Source organism: Oncorhynchus tshawytscha, unplaced genomic scaffold, assembly GCF_018296145.1.
Source record: "Oncorhynchus tshawytscha isolate Ot180627B unplaced genomic scaffold, Otsh_v2.0 Un_contig_11979_pilon_pilon, whole genome shotgun sequence".
NCBI classification, from domain to species: Eukaryota; Metazoa; Chordata; class Actinopteri; order Salmoniformes; family Salmonidae; genus Oncorhynchus; species Oncorhynchus tshawytscha.
In genome coordinates this window covers 1-23,050 of record NW_024608936.1, presented here as the reverse complement: position 1 = coordinate 23,050, position 23,050 = coordinate 1, and positions in this window count along the sequence as shown.

The following is a 23,050-nucleotide window of genomic DNA, read 5'->3' as shown; positions in this document are numbered from 1 at the left end:
GCTGCCGCGGTCATCCCCTCTTCAAAGGGGGAGACACTCTAGACCCAAACTGTTATAGACCTATATCCATCCTGACCTGCCTTTCTAAGGTCTTTGAAAGCCAAGTTAACAAACAGATTACCGACCATTTCGAATCCCACCATACCTTCTCTGCTATGCAATCTGGTTTCAGAGCTGGTCATGGGTGCACCTCAGCCACGCTCAAGGTTCTAAACGATATCATAACCGCCATCGATAAAGTTAGTACTGTGCAGCCGTATTCATCGACCTGGCCAAGGCTTTCGACTGTGTCAATCACCACATTGTTATTGGCAGACTCGACAGCCTTGGTTTCTCAAATGATTGCCTCCCCTGGTTCACCAACTACTTCTCAGACAGAGTTCAGTGTGTCAAATCGGAGGGCCTGTTGTCCAGACCTCTGGCGGTCTCTCTGTTCTGCCTTACTTTTATTTGACCATGCTGGTCATTTATGAACATTTGAACATCCCCACATATGCTCTCTCTAATTCTCTCTTTCTTTCTCTCTCTCGGAGGACCTGAGCCCTAGGACCGTGCCCCAGGACTACCTGACATGATGACTCCTTGCTGTCCCCAGTCCACCTGACTGTGCTGCTGCTCCAGTTTCAACTGTTCTGCCTTATTATTATTCGACCATGCTGGTCATTTATGAACATTTGAACATCTTGGCCATGTTCTGTTATAATCTCCACCCGGCACAGCCAGAAGAGGACTGGCCACCCCACATAGCCTGGTTCCTCTCTAGGTTTCTTCCTAGGTTTTGGCCTTTATAGGGAGTTTTTTCCTAGCCACCGTGCTTCTACACCTGCATTGCTTGCTGTTTGGGGTTTTAGGCTGGGTTTCTGTACAGCACTTTGAGATATCAGCTGATGTACGAAGGGCTATATAAATAAATGTGATTTGATTTGATTTGATTTGATATGGGGTGCCACAGGGTTCAATCCTCAGGCCGACTCTCTTCTCTGTATACATAAATGATGTTGCTCTTGCTGCTGGTGATTCTCTGATCGACCTCTACGCAGACAACACCATTCTGTATACATCTGGCCCTTCTTTGGACACTGTGTTAACTAACCTCCAGACGAACTTCAATGCCATACAACTCTCCTTCCGTGGCCTCCAACTGCTCTTAAATGCAAATAAAATGAAATGCATGCTCTTCAACCGATCACTGTCTGCACCTGCTCGCCCGTCCAGCATCACTACTCTGGACGGCTCTGACTTAGAATACGTGGACAACTACAAATACCTAGGTGTCTGGTTAGACTGTAAAAACTCTCCTTCCAGACACACATTAAGGATCTCAATCCAAAATTAAATCTAGAATTGGCTTCCTATATCTCAACAAAGCATCCTTCACTCATGCTGCCAAACATACCCTCGTAAAACTGACCATCCTACCGATCCTTGACTTCGGTGATGTCATCTATAAAATAGCCTCCAACACTTTACTCAACAAACTGGATGCAGTCTATCACAGTGCCATCCGTTTTGTCACCAAAGCCCCATACACTACCCCCATTGCGGCCTGTACGCTCTCGTTGGTTGGCCCTCGCTTCATACTCGTCGCCAAACCCATTGGCTACAAGTTATTTACAAGTCTTTGCTCGGTAAAGCCCTGCCTTATCTCAGCTCAGTGGTCACCATAGCATCACCCACTCGTAGCACGCGCTCCAGCAGGTATATCTCACTGGTCACCCCCAAAGCCAATTCCTCCTTTGGTCGTCTTTCCTTCCAGTTCTCTGTTGCCAATGACTGGAACGAACTGCAAAATCTCTGAAGCTGGAGACTCACATCTCCCTCACTAGCTTTAAGCACCAGCTGTCAGAGCAGCTCACAGATCACTGCACCTGTACATAGCCCATCTGTAAACAGTCCATCTATCTACCTGCCTCATCCCCATACTGTATTTATTTATTTATCTTGCTCCTTTGCACCCCAGTATCTCTACTTGCACATTCATCTTCTGCACATCTACCATTCCTGTGTTTAATTGCTATATTGTAATTACTTCGCCACCATGGCCTATTTATTTCCTTAACTTACCTCATTTGCACTCACTGTATATAGACTTTTTGTTTTCTTTTGTTCTACTGTATTATTGACTGTATCTTTTGTTTTATTCCATGTGTAACTCTGTGTTGTTGTATGTGTCAGTTGCTATGCTTTATCTTGGCCAGGTCGCAGTTGTAAATGAGAACTTGTTCTCAACTAGCTCACCTGGTTAAATAAAGGTGAAATAAATAAATAAAAAGAGAGAGAGAGAGAGAGAAGTTTGAACCGGAGTGACTTGACACAACATTGGCCAAACAAGATGTTAAATGTTTCCAATCTTCAGTTCGTCCATGTATACGGGTAAGAGTCTAGCTACATTGTCAGATATAAGTTTCTAATATTGTCAGTAAGTCGTTTGTATTGCAAGTTAAAGCGTACTGTTAGTTAGCTGGCTCACTAACTAACGTTATGTGTATGATCAGTGTAGTAATATTATTAGAATCTGAAATCCATTTGAATTGCTAGTTATAGCCTAATGTTAGCTAGTTAGCTAACATTGAACCTAGATGGTTAGCTTTATCTACCTGCAGATTCATACTACAGTTATGACAAACAGTTTGTTTTGGTAGTAGTATGATTTGGGATTTTGCCAGTTCCTTGTTTAGACCAATCAAGTTAGCCAGGTGTGTCTAGGGGGTGATTACAGCAATCTATTTTATTTCATGAACATGTCTAGACAATAGTGACCAATCCACTTAGCCAGGTGTGTCTGGGGGTTGATTACTGCCATCTATTGTATTTCATGAACATGTCTAGACAATATTGATCCATCCACTTAGTTAGATGTGACTGGGATGGTGGGTATTTTCACATGACCCATCTATTTAGACAAGTGTGTAATATAATAATAATAATATATATATATATATATATATATATATATATATATATATATATATATAAAATATGTTTTATCTGGACACTTTCTGGTTTTGATATTGATACTATGCAGGTAACCACTTCACTGTACCGTTAACACCTTCTGTATCCTGTGCATGATACAAATAAACGTAGATGTAATTTGATATAGCGTGTGTTTAGCACATGGCCTCACATGAGAATCCTTAAAGAGATGGGTGGGGCTAAGGCTTAAGAGGGTGTGAACAATGCTGAATGGGTGTAGAAAAGAAGAGCTCTCCAGTAGGTACCAAAACATTCAAGGACCATTTTCTCAAAAGTGGGTTTACAAGTTTATCAACTTTCAAAGCAGAATCACATTCCCATTATTCCTCAACTGTGGTGTATGATATAAAACATTTCTAGATCTGAGACTCTACATCTATCCAACGTAAAAAACAAACACATTTTCATTTTTTTTTCTACATAAGAACAAGGCGGTCGGTCACAAATGTGGAGCCTCAGAGAGTTGTTGAACCTGGACAACTGAGCTGACCAAGGACTTGTCCTTAGATATAGAGCCTGAAAACGTTATCCTTGTTAACCTGGGCTGACCTAGGAACAGTTATGGAGAGAGGCAATTTGCAGCCAGTCACAAAGGGACCCACCGCACAGCTCTGATTCAGGGTAAAATACAGAAGACACATTTCAGTTGAAGGCATTCAGTTGTACAACTGACTAGGTATCTTTCCTTTTACATTTCCTTTTTGGTTTTAGTGTTTTGTGTCTTTAACTACATGGCTAACTGGATGAATTACACTTACACTTCCTAGCTTAGACTTGTGAAGTATTATGAAATATATTAGTCATGTCCATTTTGCTCATTGCTCATCATTGCTCCAATGTATCATACCCATTATTGCATGCCGGTGTATTATCAGCTTAACTTTAGCATTCAGAAAAAAACAGGGCAAAAAACAGAAAAAAAGATTATATGGTGAAACAATTCCCACAAAACCTCTCCTCATGAAAATCATCCCCTTGGACAGAAGAAATAGGTCAGAGATGCGTCTTTTTCGCTCTGTGTGTAGCTGGATGAATAGCGTTTAACAAAGCAAATGTGTTAAATTCGTTTAAACGCTATTCAGGTTTTATGAACACATTGCCGCACTTAAAAAAAACTCTACCATTGTTACTCTCCCTTCCGGGAGACAAGGCCTTCCCCCGCCCTCCTTTCGGCAAATCAGATTATAACTCCATTCTGCTCCTCCCTTCCTATAGGCGGAAATTCAAACCGGAAGTACCCGTGCTAAGGTCTATTCGACTCTGGTTTGACCAATTGGAATCTATGCATCAAGATTGCTTTGATCACGTGGACTGGGATATGTTCCAGGTTGCATCTGAGAATAACATTGACGTATACACTGACACGGTTAGGGTTAGGGTTAGGGTTCATCGGGAGATGTTGTTACCACTGTGGCTATTAACCTACTCAAACCAAAAATCGTGGATAGACCCAAAACGCAAACCACGGCATTTAAAGGTGACTGAGAATATGGTCGTACACAAACAGTGCAGTTATGCCCTCCGTAAGGCAATCAAACAGGCAAAATGTCTGTTGGAGGGACTCCAGACAATTCTGGATTACATAAGGAAAATAAGCCACGTCGTGAACACTGACGTTTTGCTTCCAGACGAGCTAAACAAATTCTTTGCCAGCTTTGAGGATTTCACTGATGAGAACCACTCCCAAGGACAGTGGGCTCTTGTTTTCCGTGGCAGACGTGAGTAAGACATTTAGCGTGTTAACCGCAAGGCTGCTGACCCAGACGGCATTCCTAGCCGCGTCCTCAGAGCATGGGCAGACCAGCTGACTGGAGTGTTTACGGACATATTCAATCTCTCCCTATCTCAGTCTGCTGTCCCCACATGCTTAAAGATGTCCACCACTGTTCCTGTACCCAAGTAAGCAAAGGTAACTGAGCTAAATGACTATCGTCCCATGCCACTGACCTCTGTCATCATGAAGTGCTTTGAAAGGCTAGTTAGGGATCATATCAACCACATCTTATCTGCCTCCCTAGACCCACTTCAATTTGCATACCGCCCCAATAGAGCCACAGACGATGAAATTGCCATCCCACTGCACACTGCCCTGGACAAGAGGAATAACTATGTAAGAATTCTGTTCATTGACTACAGCTCAGCATTCAACACCATAGTGCCCTCCTAACTCATGGACTTTATTTAAGTGTCACATAATCTGTCACATGATCTCAGTATATATAAACCTGTTCTGAAAGGCCCCAGAGTCTACAACACCACTAAGCAAGGGGCACCACCAAGCAAGGCACCATGAAGACCAAGGATCTCTGCAAACAGGTCTGCAAACAGGTCAGGGACAAAGTTGTGGAGAAGTACTTATCAGGGTTGCGTTATAAAAAAATATCAGAAACTTTGAACATCCCACAGAGCAGCATTAAATCCATTATTAAAAAATGGAAAGAATATGGCACCACCACAAACCTGACAAGAGAGGGCTGCCCACCAAAACTCACAGACCAGGCAAGGAGGGCATTAATCAGAGAGACAACAAAGAGACCAAAGATAACCCTGAAGGAGCTGCAAAGCTCCACAGTGGAGATTGGAGTATCTGTCCATAGGACCACTTTAAGCAGTACACTCCACAGAGCTGGGCTTTACAGAAGAGTGGCCATAAAAAATCCATTGCTTAAAGAAAAAAATAAGCAAACACGTTTGGTGTTCGCTAAAAGGCATGTGGGAGACTCCCCAAACATATGGAAGAAGGTACTCTGTTCAGATGAAACTAAAATTGAGCTTTTTTGGCCATCAAGGAAAATGCTATGTCTGGCGCAAACCCATCACCTCTCATCACCCCGAGAATAACATCCACGCAGTGAAGCATGATGGTGGCAGCATCATGATCTGGGGATGTTTTTTCATCAGCGGTGACTGGGAAACTGGTCAGAATTGAAGGAATGATGGATGGCGCTAAATACAGGGACATTTTTGAGGGAAACCTCTTTCAGTCTTCCAAAGACTTGAGACTGGGACGGAGGTTCACCTTCCAGCAGGACAATGACCCTAAGCATACTGCTAAAGAAACACCTGAGTGGTTTAAGGGGAAACATTTAAATGTCTTGGAATGGCCTAGTCAAAACCCAGACCACAATCCAATTGAGAATCTGTGGTATAACTTAAACTTGCTGTACATCAGCAGAACCCATCCAACTTGAAGGAGCTGGAGCAGTTTTGCCTTGAAGAATGGGCAAAAATCCCAGTGTCTAGATGTGCCAAGCTTATAGAGACATACCCCAAGAGACTTGCAGCTGTCTTTGCTGCAAAAGTTGGCTCTACAAGGTATTGACTTGGGGAGGGGTGAATAGTTATGCACGTTCAAGTGTTTTTTGTATTTTTCTTTCTTGTTTGTTTCACAATAAAACATATTTTTCCATCATCAAAAGTGGTAGGCATGTTGTGTAAATCAAATGATAGAAACCTAAAAAAAAAAAAAAAAAAAATCTGTTTTAATCCCAGGTTGTAAGGCAACAAAATAGAAAAATGCCGAGGGGGATGAATCATTTTACTAGCCACTGTACATTTTCTGTTGTAGATATGTAGTGTAATAATGTTATATGATGTTATATGATGTATTGTTTCACATTTTATTTTATATGTAATGTAAGTACCTTAATGTATTTGGACCCCAGGAAGAGTAGCTGCTGCCTTGGCAGGAACTAATGGGGATCCATAATAAACCCCAGGAAGAGTAGCTGCTGCCTTGGCAGGAACTAATGGGGATCTATAATAAACCCCAGGAAGAGTAGCTGTTGCCTTAACAGGAACTAATGGGGATCCATAATAAACCCCAGGAAGAATAGCTGCTGCCTTGACAGGAACTAATGGGGATCCATAATAAACCCCAGGAAGAGTAGCTGCTGCCTTGGCAGGAACTAATGGGGATCCATAATAAACCCCAGGAAGAGTAGCTGCTGCCTTGGCAGGAACTAATGGGGATCTATAATAAACCCCAGGAAGAGTAGCTGTTGCCTTAACAGGAACTAATGGGGATCCATAATAAACCCCAGGAAGAGTAGCTGCTGCCTTGACAGGAACTAATGGGGATCCATAATAAACCCCAGGAAGAGTAGCTGCTGCCTTGGCAGGAACTAATGCGGATCCATAATAAACCCAAGGAAGAGTAGCTGCTGACTTGGCAGGAACTAATGTGGATCCATAATAAACCCCAGGAAGAGTAGCTGCTGCCTTGGCAGGAACTAATGGGGATCCATAATAAACCCCAGAAAGAGTAGCTGCTGCCTTGGCAGGAACTAATGGGGATCCATAATAAACCTCAGGATGAGTAGCTGCTGCCTTGACAGGAACTAATGGGGATCTATAATAAATACAAATACAGTGTTCTGAAGAAGGTACAACAGCGCCTCTTCAACCTCAGAAGAAATTTGACAGTGTGGTGAACCTGAGGCGGCCCCTTCGACCCTGCGAACAAACTTTTACAGATTTACAGATGAGAGCATCCTGTCGGGCTGTATCGCCACCTGGTATGCCAACTGCACCACCCCAACCGCAGGGCTCTCCAGAGGGTAGTGTGGTCTGCCCAACGCACGCCAGGGCACACTACTTGCCCTCCAGGACACTTACAGCACCGATGTCACAGGGAGGACAGAAAGATCATCAAGGACATCAACCACCCGAGCCAGGGCCATTATCATCCAGAAGGCGAAGGTCAGTACAGGTGCATCAAAGCTATGACTGAGAGTCTGTATTCTAGTCAATGCCTCTCCGACATTCCTCGTCCTAATATTTATATATTTCTTAATTCCATTCTTTTACTTTGAGATTGTGTGTATTGTTGTGACCTGTTAGATATTACGTCACTGTTGGAGGAAGACAAGCAGTTAGCTACACCTGGAGTAACATCTGCTGAATATGTGTATGTGACCGATAACATTTGATTGATAGATTACACCACACACACACACACACACACACACACACACACACACACACACACACACACACACACACACACACACACACACACACACGCACACACGCACACACGCACACACACACACACACTAGAGCTACACAGATCTTGTGTTGCAGAGTTGTTTAATAAAGGCTGTGAAACGATTGGGTTCAGGCACATCTCTTGACTTCAGGCGACAGTTGAAATTAAGTTGAACATGTCAATGTTGAAGAGCTGAGTGGACAGATCAAAGACATACTTTCCTGAAAGGTTCTGTATTCTGAAAGGTTCTGTATTCTGAAAGGTTCTGTATTTGGAAAGGTTATGTATTCTGAAAGGTTCTGTATTTTGAAAGGTTCTGTATTTTGAAAGGTTCTGTATTTGGAAAGATTCAGAATTCTGAAAGGTTCTGTATTTTGAAAGGTTCTGTATTTTGAAAGGTTCTGTATTTTGAAAGGTTCTGTATTCTGAAAGGTTCTGTATTCTGAAAGGTTCTGTGTTTTGAAAGGTTCTGTCCTCTGGGGTAACACTGTACAGATTAGTCTAAGGATCCTCTCTCTAGGGGACAACAGGAGTACCCCCCCTCTCTCTCTCTCTCTCTCTCTCTCTAAAGGTAACAACAGGAGGATCCTCTCTCTCTAGACGACAACAAGAGGATCCCTCTCTCTCTCTCTAGGCGACAACAAGAGGATCCTCTCTCTTTCTCTCTCTCTCTCTCTAGACGACAACAAAAGGATCCTCTCTCTCTCTAGGCGACAACAAGAGGATCCCCTCTCTCTCTCTCTCTCTAGGCGACAACAGGAGGATCCTCTTTCTCCCTCTCTAGACGACAACAAGAGGATCCTCTCTCTGTCTCTCTCTCTCTCTAGGTGACAACAAGAGGACCCTCTCTCTCTCTCTCTCTAGGCGACAACAGGAGGATCCTCTGTCTCACTAGACGACAACAAGAGGATCCCTCTCTCTCTCTCTCTAGGCGACAACAGGAGGATCCTCTTTCTCTCTAGGAAACAACAAGAGGATCCCTCTCTCTCTCTCTCTAGGCAACAACAGGAGGATCCTCTCTCTCTCTCTCTCTAGGCAACAACAAGAGGATACCTCTCTCTCTAGGCAACAACAAAGGATCCCTCTCTCTAGGCAACAACAAGAGGATACCTCTCTCTCTCTCTAGGCGACAACAAAGGATCCCTCTCTCTCTAGGTAACAACAAGAGGGTCCTCTCTCTCTATGCGACAACAAGAGGGTCCCTCGCTCTCTATGCAACAACAAGAGGATCCCTCTCTCTCTCTCTCTCTATGCAACAACAAGAGGATCCCTCTCTCTCTCTATGCGACAACAAGAGGGTCCTCGCTCTCTATGCAACAACAAGAGGATCCCTCTCTCTCTCTCTCTCTGGGCAACAACAGGAGGATCATCTCTCTCTCTAGGCGATAACAGGAGGATCCTCTCTCTCTAGGCAACAACAAGAGGATCCCTCTCTCTCTCGCTCTCTCTCTCTCTAGGTGACAACAGGAGGATCCCCTCTCTCTCTAGCCGACAACAGGAGGATACCTCTCTCTCTCAATTAATTTCAATTTCAATGTATTACGGGCTTTTTTTGGCATGGGAAACATATGTTAACATTGCAGTAGCAAGTGAAGTAGATAATAATCAAAAGTGAAATAAACAATAAAAATGATTTACTTACTTGCTTTCTGACTTTATTGTCCCCATGGGGAAATTTTGTTGCAGTGTCATGCACATGTTTAAAGTTGCGTTTAAATACAAAACGAAATTGACAATACAATTTTCAAAAAAGTTACATACCAATAAGACATTTTTTTAAAGACTAGCCTGCTGGCCTTACTGAGTCGATAGGAATATTAGCCCAAGCTATTTAGGAGGGATATCACACCTGGAACAAATGATTGTCTAGTTCTGTTTTTCCTGCTGAGGGGTGCCCTATACCTGCGCCCAGAGGGGAGTAGTTCAAAGTCCGGGTACAGGGGGGGATTGGGTCTAAAATTATTTTGTGAGCCTTGCGGAGGGCCCTGACTTTAAATATCTCGTCCAGGCCTTTCTGTTTGACTCCAAGTACCTTGGGGAGGGCCCTGACTTTAAATATCTCATCCACGCCTGTCTGTTTTACTTCTAGTACCTTGCTGAGGGCCCTGGCCTTAAAGATCTCATCCAAGCCTGTCTGTTTGACTCCAAGTACTTTGGGGAGGGTCCTGACCTTACAGATCTCATCCAGGCCTGTCTGTTTGACTCCAAGTACCTTGCAGAGGGACCTGACCTTAAATATCTCATCCAGGCCTGTCTGTTTGAATCCAGTACCTTGCTGAAGGCCCTGACCTTAAAGATCTCATCAGGCCTGTCTGATTGACTCCAACTACCTTGCTGAAGGTCCTGACCTTACATATCTCCTCTAGGCCTGTCTGTTTGACTCCAAGTAACTTGGGGGAGGGCCCTGACCTTACAGATCTCATCCAGGCCTGTCTGTTTGACTCAAAGTACCTTGCAGAGGGATCTGACCTTAAAGATCTCATCCAAGCCTGTCTGTTTGACTCCAAGTACCTTGGGGAGGGCCCTGACCTTAAAGATCTCATCCAGGCCTGTCTGTTTGACTCCAAGTATCTTGGGAGTGTCCTGACCTTAAAGATCTCATCCAGGGCTGTCTGTTTGACTCCAAGTATCTTGGGTAGGGCCCTGACCTTAAAGATCTCACCCAGGCCTGTCTGGTTGACTCCAAGTAACTTGGGAGGGCCCTGACCTTAAAAGATCTCACCCAGGCCTGTCTGGTTGACTCCAAGTACCTTGGGTAGGGCCCTGACCTTAAAGATCTCACCCAGGCCTGTCTGGTTGACTCCAAGTAACTTGGGGGAGGGCCCTGACCTTAAAGATCTCATCCAGGCCTGTCTGTTTGACTCCAGGGTGGTAGTCATTCAGGGGCGGTAGTCATTCAGCACAGAGGGATTAGATGATTTAGGAATTGGTATAATTATTGAGTTTTCCACACATGTTTCCGCACGTGTTGCTGGTCCAGTGAGGATTGGAAAATGTCTGTAAAAACACCAGTCAGTTGTTCAGCACAGTGCTTTTTAACACATGTCCACTTATTTTGTCTGGGCCTGGGCTTTTGTATGTGTTTCATCCCTGAACAGCTTCACAACATCAGACTGTTTAACAACATCTCTCTCAAACATGTGTAATGATGCTTCCATTTGTTTAACCTCTGACACAAAGTTGTCTGATTCAAATCTTGAGAAGAAAACATTCAGTTCATTAGCCATGTTCTGGCCCTCATATCTCCCATGTTGTGGCCCTCATATCTCCCCATGTTGTGGCCCTCATATCTCCCATGTTCTGGACCTCATATCTCCCATGTTCTGGCCCTCATATCTCCATGTTGTGGCCCTCATATCTCCCATGTTCTGGCCCTCATATCTCCCATGTTCCAGCCCTCATCTCCCATGTTCACAGCTCCTTATCTCCCATGTTCTGGCCCTCATATCTCCCATGTTCTGGCCCTCCTTATCCTCTATGTTCTGGCCCTCCTTATCTCCCATGTTCTGGCCCTCATATCTCCCATGTTCTGGCCCTCATATCTCCCATGTTCTGGCCCTCCTTATCTCCCATGTTCCTGACCTCATGTCCCCCAAGGTCAGCACTGGTTTTTCCCCTGCCTATGTGTCCCTGGGTCTCCAGGCCACCCTTGTGTTTCCTGAGGAGGCCCCTCTCCACCCTTGTATTTCTAGGAGAGGGTCCTCTCCACCCTTGTGTTTCCTGAGGAGAGGCCCCTCTCCACCCTTGTGTTTCCTGAGGAGAGGCTCCTCTCCACCCTTGTGTTTCCTGAGGAGAGGCTCCTCTCCACCCTTGTGTTTCCTGAGGAGAGGGTCCTCTCCACCCTTGTGTTTCCTGAGGAGAGGGTCCTCTCCACCCTTGTGTTTCCTGAGGAGAGGGTCCTCTCCACCCTTGTATGCCTCCTTGTCCACCTGTATCTGTCTTTTGATCTCACATAGACAGGCTTTAAGAGATGTACAATCACCCCCAGCATAAACTGATCTCACATTGTACATCTCTTAAAGCCTGTCTATCACCCCCAGCATAAACTGATCTCACGTTGTACATCTCTTAAAGCCTGTCTATCACCCCCCAGCATAAACTGATCTCACGTTGTACATCTCTTAAAGCCTGTCTATCACCCCCCAGCATAAACTGCCTTCTTCCTATCAAGTAGTGATTTTAGATGTTTTAATACCCAAGGCTTATTGTTGGGGAAGATTTGACGGGTTTTAGTGGAACAACTGACTCCACACAGAAGTTTACATTGGTCTGAAACAACATCTGTGGGTTCCCATCAAGATCAGAGCTGCTGTCCTCAAAATACCTCCCACAGTCAAAACACCCTGAGACCAAATACCTCCACAGTCAAAACACCCCTGGAGACCAAGCCCTCCCACAGTCAAAACACCCTGGAACAAATGCCTCCACACTCAAAACACCCCAAGTGATGCTGTTGTCATTCCAGATCTGGACAGTTTTAACTGTGGGTTTCTCCCTCTCCAGGGCCGACAGTAGGATGGCCTGAGGTAGTTTTAACTGTGGGTTTCTCCCTCTCCAGGAGGAGCCGACAGTAGGTTGGCCTGAGGTAGTTTTAACTGTGGGTTTCTCCCTCTCCAGGAGCCGACAGTAGGTTGCCCTGAGGTAGTTTTAACTGTGGGTTTCTCCTCTCCAGGAGCCGACAGTAGGTTGGGCTGAGGTAGTTTTAACTGTGGGTTTCTCCCTCTCCAGGAGCCGACAGTAGGTTGGCCTGAGGTAGTTTTAACTGTGGGTTTCTCCCTCTCCAGGAGCCGACAGTAGGTTGGGCTGAGGAAGACCACATTGTGGTCTGATTTCCCCAGGGGAGGTTTGGTGGTGGCAGAAAACACCACCAATATATTGTGGTGTTGCATAGCACAAGTCAAGAGTCCTATTTTTCCTAGTGAGACATTTCACATACTGGTGCTTTGTGCGCAGAACTTTGTGCAAGGTACAGCTGTTAAAATCCCCTCAAATAAATGTGGGTGCGTCGGGGGAGATGGACTCCAGTTTCTGTGACAGATTATTAATAATCTTTGATGCCTTTGTTATATTAGCTAGTACATTAGCTACACATAGCCTGTATTCTCTTGAGAGCCAAGTCTGTCTACGGCGGCCTTTCTCAATAGCAAGGCTATGCTCACTGAGTTGATACGTAGTCAAAGTTTTCCTTCATTTTATGTCACAGTGGTCAGGTACTCTGCCACTGTGTACTCTCTGTTAAGGGCCAAAAGCACTGTAGTTTGCTCTGTTTTTTTTTTCTTAATTCTTTCCAATGTGTCAAATAATTATATTTTTGTTTTTTTCATGATTTTGTTGGGTGTAATTGTGTTGATGTCCTGGGGCTCTGTGGGGTCTCTTTGTGTTTGTGAACAGAGCCCCAGGACCAGCCTCTTAGACTTTTCTCCAGGTTCATCTCTGTAGGTGATGGCTTTGTTATGGTTTGGGAATCGCTTCCTTTTAAGTGGTCATAGCATTTGTCTCTCTTCTGGATTTTGATAATTAGTCGGTATCGGCCTAATTCTGCTCTACATGCATTAATTGGTGCTTTACATTGTACACGGAGGATGTTTTTGCAGATTTCTGCATGTAATTTGGTGTTGTCTCATTTTGTGAATTATTGGTTGGTGAGTGGACCACAGACCTCACAACCATAAAGGGCAATAGGTTCTATAACTGATTCAAGCATTTTTAACCAGATCCTAATTGGGATGTTGAATTTATGTTCCTTTTGATGGTATAGAATGCCATTCTTTCCTTGTCTCTCAGATAGTTCACAGCTTTGTGGAAGTTACCTGTGGCGCTGATGTTAAGGCCGAGGTAGGTATAGTTTGTTTGTGCTCGGGGGCAAAGCATGTAGTGCTGATGTTTAGGCCAAGGAATGTGTTATTTTTTGTGTGCTTTAGGGCAACAGTGTCTAGATGGAATTTGTATTTGTGGTCCTGGCAACTGGACCTTTTTGGAACAGAATTATTTTGTCTTACTGGAGATTTACTGTCAGGGCCCAGGTCTGACAGAATCTGTGCAGAATATCTAGGAGCTGCTGTAGGCCCTCTGGTTGGGGACAGAAGCACCAGATCAGCAAACAGTAGACATTTGTCTTCAGATTCTATTAGGGTTGAGGCCGGTGCTGCAGACTGTTCTAGTGACCTTGCCAATTCGTTTGATATATATGTTTGAAGGGGTGGGGCTCAAGCTGCATCCTGTCTCACCCCACCAGCCCTGTGGAAAGAAATGTGGGTGTTTTTGTCAATTCAAACCCACACTTGTTTGTTCGTGTGCATGGATTTTATGATGTTGTCGTTTTCCCCAACACCACTTTCCATACATTTTGTATATGGCAGACCTCATGCCAAATTGAGACAAAGCTTTTTGAAATCAGCAAATCATCAGAGAAGACGTTGCCTTTGTTTTTTTTGGTTTGTTTTGTTGTTTGTCAATTAGGGTGTGCCCAGGGTGAATACGTGGTCTGTCGTGCAATATGGAGAATTAAAGGCAATTTGACATTTGCTCCAGAACTTTGTTTCACTGAAATGTGCAAGTCTGCTGATTAATGATAATGCAGGCTATTTTCCCAAGTCACTGTTGACTTACTGTTAATGCTACGGTAGTTATCGGGGTCAAATTTGTCTCCACTTTTGTGGATTGGTGTGGTCATTCCTTGGTTCCCAAATATTCGGGAATGTGTCAGAGCTGAGGATGATGTTAAAGAGTTTAAGTATAGCCAATTGGAATTTGTGGTCTGTATATTTTTTCATTTAATTTGGGATACCTTCAACCCCGCAGGCCTTTTTTGGGTAGGAGGGTTTGTACTTTGTCCTGTAGTTTATCTCAATGTAGTTTGACAATCCAGTGGGTTCTGGTAGTGTTTAAACATTCTAAGATTCTGTTTTTGCCCTTTGTTCTTTGTTATAGAGCCAAGAAGATTGGAGAAGTTGTTTCTCCGTTTTGGATAGATAACTCTTTGTTTTGTTGTTTGTTCAGTGTGCGGCTACGACGGTTACTATAACGTTCATTTCTGATGTCGACCTGATGCGAGAGCTCACAGGGAAATGTGCCAGCCCAGTGAGAGATGTAAAAAAGAAACACCGTTGAAACATGTTACCACTTGTAGAAGGCAGGTTTTTAGACTCACTGCCAAAAAAACTATTTCATATCAGGTGATGTGATGGTTTATGCGACTACAGGTAGTCTGAAGTGTTTTAATTGTGGGGAGATTGGACATAAGTGGAAGGCATGCACACACAGGGAGCGGGGCGAGCAGGGCACTGATGGATCCTCTGTTGCGTCTGGCTCCAGATTTGAGACCTGGGGGGTTTCGGGCCAGGCCTCCATCCTCGGTACAAACTTAACACTAACCATTGCAAGGACCAAATCAAATCAAATCAAATTTGAATTAGTCACATGCACCGAATACAGCAGGTGTAGACCTTACAGTGAAATGCTTACTTATGAGCCCCTAGCCGACAGTGCAGTTTACGAAAATATATGAACATTATATACAGGGGTGTGGAGGCTATATACAGGGTATTACGGTACAGAGTCAATGTGAAGGCTATATACAGGGTATTACAGTACAGAGTCAATGTGGAGGCTATATACAGGGTATTACGGTACAGAGTCAATGTGGAGGCTAAATACAGGGTATTACGGTACAGAGTCAAAGTGGAGACGAAATACAGGGTATTATGGTACAGAGTCAATGTGGAGGCTATATACAGGGTATTACGGTACAGAGTCAATGTGGAGGCTATATACAGGGGGTACTGTTACAGAGTCAATGTGGAGGCTATATACAGGGGGTACCGGTACAGAGTCAATGTGGAGGCTATATACAGGGGGTACCGGTACAGAATCAATGTGGAGGCTATATACAGGGGGTACTGGTACAGAGTCAATGTGGAGGCTATACAGGGGGTACCAGTACAAAGTCAATGTGGAGGCTATATACATGGGGTACCGGTACAGAGTCAATGTGGAGGCTATATACAAGGGGTACCGGTATAGAGTCAATGTGGAGGCTATATACAGGGGGTACCGGTACAGAGTCAATGTGGAGGCTATATAAAGGGTGTTAAGGCACAGAGGCAATGTGGAGGCTATATACAGGGTATTACGGTACAGAGTCAATGTGGAGATGAAATACAGGGTATTACGGTACAGAGTCAATGTGGAGGCTATATACAGGGGGTACCGGTACAGAGTCAATGTGGAGGCTATATACAGGGTACAGAGTCAATGTGGAGGCTATATACAGGGGGTACCGGTACAGAGTCAATGTGGAGGCTATATACAGGGTGTTACGGTACAGAGTCAATGTGGAGGCTATATACAGGAGGTACCGGTACAGAGTCAATGTGGAGGCTATATACAGGGGGTACCGTTACAGAGTCAATGTGGAGGCTATATACAGGGGGTACCAGTACAGAGTCAATGTGGAGGCTATATACAGGGGGTACTGGTACAGAGTCAATGTGGAGGCTATATACAGGGGGTACCGGTACAGAGCCAATGTGGAGGCTATATACAGGGGGTGCCGGTACAGAGTCACTGTGGAGGCTATATACAGGGGGTACCGGTACAGAGTCAATGTGGAGGCTATATACAGGGGGTACTGGTACAGAGTCAGTGTGGAGGCTATATACAGGGGGTACCGGTACAGAGTCACTGTGGAGGCTATATACAGGGGGTACCGGTACAGAGTCAATGTGGAGGCTATATACAGGGGGTACCGGTACAGAGTCAGTGTGGAGGCTATATACAGGGGGTACCAGTACAGAGTCAATGTGGAGGCTATATACAGGGGGTACTGGTACAGAGTCAATGTGGAGGCTATATACAGGGGGTACCGGTACAGAGTCAATGTGGAGGCTATATACAGGGGGTACCGGTACAGAGTCATGTTAGTTTGTTGTTGATGTGGGCACCAAGGAACTTGATCGGCTTCCTATTTCGCATAAAAGCATCCTTCACTCATGCTGCCAAACATACCCTCGTTAAACTGACCATCCTACCGATCCTCGACTTCGGTGATGTCATCTTTAAAATAGCCTCCAACACTCTACTCAACAAACTGGATGCAGTCTATCACAGTGCAATCCGTTTTGTCACCAAAGCCCCATACACGCTCTCATTGGTTGGCCCTCGCTTCATACTAGTTGCCAAACCCACTGGCTATGCTTTATCTTGGCCAGGTCGCAGTTTAAAATGAGAACTTGTTCTCAACTAGCCTACCTGGTTATATAATACATTTTCTAAATAAAAAAAATATATTTCCGTAAGGACAGCTGTAACAGGGTTCTGGGCTCCTAGTGGTTTATCGGGATCTATGTCAGTCAGGGCAGCTGTATCAGGGTTCTGGGCTCCTAGTGGTTTATCAGGATCCATGTCAGTCAGGGCAGCTGTATCAGGGTTCTGGGCTCCTAGTGGTTTATCAGGATCTATGTCAGTCAGGCAGCTGTATCTTCTTCAACCTGCAGAAGCAGATGTTCCATCTATGGCGTCCTTCGGGGTCTCTGGCTTCGGATCCAGATGAGGAGGACGGCTATGGACTTCTACGCAGACCTCTACGTTGACAGAAAAACTGATCCACATTGTGCTCAGGAGATTCTACATGGGTTGCCTAAGCTCAAGCCTGAGTTCTGGGCTGGAGGCGGATCTTTCTTTTCAGAAACCAAACTGGGAGGAGCTGATGGTAAAGTTTTGCAACTAAGAGTTGTCACAATTGGCAATGGGTGTTGCCACTGATATCTTTCAGGGGAAGGATCCTGGTCACTAACAACTCAATGCTCTGGCACAGGCTGATGGTGCTGGATCCCCAAAAGAGTCTCATCAAGAAACTGCAGAGGCTACTGGTCGATGCCAACACTTGATACACGCAGAAGTGTTACACCTCCCTTTGCATGAGGGGGGCCAAGAGCTGGTGGACATTGGGTCCAGAGTGACAGCTTTCTGTGACAAGCAGCACAGAGACTTCATTGAAGCGGTAAAGTACCAGCAAGGGGTGTGCTGGGAGAGACATGGGCAAGGGCTGTTCTGAGGAGAGCAGGGACCTTAGGTATTAGAGGTAATTATTGTTCCTATTGGATATGGAGCAAGTCAATATGTCAGCCATATCCTCCGTTTCCCACCGCGTTGTGCTTAGGCACTGTTCACAGATACATTTCACGGTTAGGAGCATGGATAATTGAATAGCCACTGTTTCACAATCCACTGCATCCAGGCCAGTGGGCCAGGCTACATGAGAGCGGGGTTTACTAAGTTATGGAAATCTGTCACCTACATTGCGGAGGCTTCCTCCCATAAAGTCAACAGGGGCTTAACAGCAGGTGGTGGAGGGGTCCGAACTGCACTACCGGGCTCGTTTCTCCTGGGAATCGGGCGGAGACTGCCTATCTCCTTTCACTATTGCTGCCGCTGGAGTGGAATACCTGGAGGGTGAGGGAATGATCTTATGGTTCAAGACTGTGAAGGTGGCGCAGAAGGATCTGCTGTGTGGGTTGAGGCAACAGGGCGGCTGTAAAGGTGGTTTTAGAATGACCAGCTGTGGGTTGAGGGCAACGGGGTGGCTGTGGGGTTTGGGATCCGGGCTTTACTCTGAGAGGATGTTGGCGCATCCTGTATAAGCCTCCCATAGAGAAACGTATTGCTGATCTACAGTGACGGGATTGAGATGCTAGGGGCAGGATGTAGGGACCCTAGAGCTGTGTTGCTGGGGCTGAGTGCGGGCTCGGCTAAAACTGGAGCATGTATGTGGGGGCCTGGTGTCTGGGGGGACTTTGTAGTGGTATGGGGAGTCAGGGGTGTTCTATGTGTCAGGGAGTCAGGGGTGTTCTATGTGTCAGGGAGTCAGGAGTCAGGGGTGTTCTATGTGTCAGGGGGTCAGGGGTGTTCTATGTGTCAGGAGTCAGGGGTGTTCTATGTGTCAGGGAGTCAGGGGGTGTTCTATGTGTCAGGGAGTCAGGGGGTGTTCTATGTGTCAGGGGGTCAGGGGTGTTCTATGTGTCAGGAGTCAGGGGTGTTCTCTGTCAGGGAGTCAGGAGTCAGGGGGCGTTCTATGTGTCAGGGAGTCAGGGGTGTTCTATGTGTCAGGGAGTCAGGGGGTGTACTATGTGTCAGGGAGTCAGGGGGTGTTCTATGTGTCCAGGGTGTCAGGGGGTGTTCTATGTGTCAGGGGTCAGGGGGTGTTCTATGTGTCAGGGAGTCAGGGGGTGTTCTATGTGTCAGGAGTCAGGGAGTCAGGGGGTGTTCTATGTGTCAGGGAGTCAGGGTGTTCTATGTGTCAGGAGTCAGGGGTTGTCTATGTGTCAGGGGTCAGGGGGTGTTCTATGTGTCAGGGAGTCAGGGGTGTTCTATGTGTCAGGGAGTCAGGGGGTTGTCTATGTGTCAGGGAGTCAGGGGGTTGTCTATGTGTCAGGGAGTCAGGGGTGTTCTATGTGTCAAGGGGTCAGGGGTGTTCTATGTGCGGTGGACGACAGGAGGGGCTTGGTTTCAACTTTCTGGTCTGTTAAAATTAAATAAAGTTTGTTTTAATGATGTAAGTATATATTTTTTTGTAGCATATGTGACACGTTTCACACGTCACTACTTCACAAGAGAGGCATTTGAACATATATATTTGTTTTAATGTTTTTGGGGCATAAATGTCTTCTGGAACATGTGAGTTTTCATGTGCCTTATTAATACTGAACGTGTTTCCATCTACAAATACAAATAACATTGTTAAATTGTTGGTTGTCATGTAACATGCTTCTGTCCATAACGTGAGTGTTGATAATGATATTGATATCTACCTCGGCTGTTTTGAAAGAAATACGTTTTCTACTTTTCTCAACAACATTGCTGGCCTGAATTTAGCAGGCGCTATCGACAGATCCGTTGGAAAAAGTGCTGGGCTATTTTCTGCACACGCCACAGTCCGTGTGATCCCGGAATTAAATGGTCCCAGCCTGCCGTGTAATATCCATCTATGTATACTGGTCTAGCTACATTTTCAGACATTATAAGTTTCACATTTTATCAGAAAGTAATTTCCATCGCAAGCTAAAAATATATATATATATATTGAACCTAGTCAGCAAGTTAATTAAGAACAAATTCTTAATCACGGCCTAGGAACAGTGGGATAATTGCCTTGCAGATTTTTACCATGTCAGCTCGGGGATTTGATCTAGCAACCTTTGCGGTTACTAGTCCCAACGCTCTAACCACTAGGCTACCTGCCACCCCAACTTAAAGAATACTGTTACCTAGCTAGCGAACATTAGCTTGCTGGCTCGCCAGCTAACTCTGCATATATGATCTGTGTAGTAATGTTATTAGAATCAGAAATCCATTTTAATTGCTAGCTATAGCCTAATGTTAGCTAGTTAGCTAACATTGGACTTAGATGGTTAGCTTTATCTACCTGCAGATTCATACTACAGCTATGACAAACAGTTTGTTTTGGATTGGTGGTAGTATGATTTGGGATTATTCCGGTTCATTGTTTTGCTAGCTAGCTACATGTCTAAACAAAAGCCTCCACTTTGCCAGATGATTCCATTTCATGAACAGGTGTACATGTCTAGACAATAGTGACCCATCCACTTAGTGACTGGGGGTGGATATAGCATTTCTTTCACGACCCATCAATTTAGACAAGCTTGTCTGGGTAAGAATCATCTAATAAATATAAAATATTTATTTAAAAAAAAAACTGGACCCTTTCTGTTTTTGATATTGCAAATATGCAAGTAGCAATTTCTCTGTACCGTTTACACTTTCTGTATGCTGTGCATGTGACAGACTTTTGATTTGATATAGTGTGTGTTTACCAGAGATGGTAATGTGAACAACAACATGACCTGCACCAAAGTCAGATAAGGATATAGGCCAAGGACTAGATAAAAAGTTTATTTTTACTGGGAGTTTTTTTCCTTATTGTAGGTTACTACTTTTACCATTTTTAGTCTTGAAATCTTTGGTTGTTTACTAAACTACTCACTGTGTTTACTATATGGCCTCACATGAGAATCCTTAAAGAGATGGAGTGGGGCTAAGCTTAAGAGGTGTGAACGAGATGGGTGTAGACAAAGAAGAGCTTTCCGGTAGGTGTACAAAACATTCAAAACTGGTAAACAAGTTTATCAACTTTCAAAGCACAATTACTTGCCCATTGTTCCTCAGCTGCAGTGTATGATATACCATTGTGTTGGAGTCTTATACAATATAAAAAACATCATTTGAAATGTTGCTACATAGGACCAAATCAAGGCGGTGGGTCACATATCTCTGTCTCTCTCTCTGTCTCTCTCTGGGCAACAACATGAGGATCCTCTCTCTCTCTCTCTCTCTCTCTCTGGGCAACAACATGAGGATCCTCTCTCTCTCTCTCTCTGGGCAACAGCATGAGGATCCTCTCTCTCTCTCTCTCTCTCTCTGTCTGTCTGTCTGTCTCTCTCTCTCTCTCTCTCTCTCTCTGGGCTCCTCTCTCTCTCTCTCTCTCTCTCTGGGCAACAACATGAGGATCCTCTCTCTCTCTCTCTCTCTCTCTCTCTCTGGGCAACAACATGGCAACAACATAGGAGTCTGTCTGTCTCTCTCTCTCTCTCTCTCTCTCTCTCTCTCTGGGCAACAACATGAGGATCCTCTCTCTCTCTCTCTCTCTCTCTCTGGGCAACAACATGAGGATCCTCTCTCTCTCTCTCTCTCTCTGGGCAACAGCATGAGGATCCTCTCTCTCTCTCTCTCTCTCTGTCTGTCTGTCTCTCTCTCTCTCTCTCTCTCTCTCTGGGCAACAGCATGAGGATCCTCTCTCTCTCTCTCTCTCTCTCTCTGGGCAACAGCATGAGGATCCTCTCTCTCTCTCTCTCTCTCTCTGTCTGTCTCTCTCTCTCTCTCTCTCTCTCTCTCTCTGGGCAACAGCATGAGGATCCTCTCTCTCTCTCTCTCTCTCTCTCTCTGGGCAACAGCATGAGGATCCTCTCTCTCTCTCTCTCTCTCTCTCTCTCTCTCTCTGTCTGTCTCTCTCTCTCTCTCTCTCTCTCTCTGGGCAACAGCATGAGGATCCTCTCTCTCTCTCTCTCTCTCTCTAGCTCTCTGGGCAACAACACAAGGATACTTTCTCTCTCTCTCTCTGGGCAACAATATGAGGATTCTCTCTCTCTCTCTCTGGGTAACAACATAAGGATCCTCTCTCTCTCTCTCTCCTCTCTCTGGGTAACAACATGATAATCCTCTCCCTCTCTTTCTGGGCAACAACATCAGAATCCTCTCCCTCTCTTTCTGGGCAACAACCTGAGAATCCTCTCCCTATCTTTCTGGGCAACAACATGGACATCCTCTCCCTCTCTTTCTGGGCAACAACATGAGAATCCTCTCCCTCTCTTTCTGGGCAACAATCTGAGAATCCTCTCCCTATCTTTCTGGGCAACAACCTGAGAAGCCTCTCCCTCTCTTTCTGGGCAACAATCTGAGAATCCTCTCCCTATCCTTCTGGGCAACAACATGAGAATCCTCTCCCTCTCTTTCTGGGCAACAACATCAGAATCCTCTCCCTCTCTTTCTGGGCAACAACCTGAGAATTCAGTCCCTCTCAATTAAATTCAAATGGGCTTTATTGGCATGTTTCCCATGAAAATGTAGGCAAAACAATTGAGACCATAACAGGGCCTTCAAGCAGCTGTAGGCACTGAAACTATAACTGGGTCTTCAAGCAGCTGTAGACACTGAAACTATAACTGGGTCTTCAAGCAGCTGTAGACACTGAGACCATAACAGGGCCTTCAAGCAGCTGTAGACACTGAGACTATAACTGGGCATTCAAGCAGCTGTAGACACTGAGACCATAACAGGGCCTTCAAGCAGCTGTAGACACTGAGACCATAACAGGGCCTTCAAGCAGCTGTATACACTGAGACTATAACTGGGCATTCAAGCAGCTGTAGACACTGAGACCATAACAGGGCCTTCAAGCAGCTGTAGACACTGAGACCATAACAGGGCCTTCAAGCTGCTGTAGACACTGAGACCATAACAGGGCCTTCAAGCTGCTGTAGACACTGAGACCATAACAGGGCCTTCAAGCAG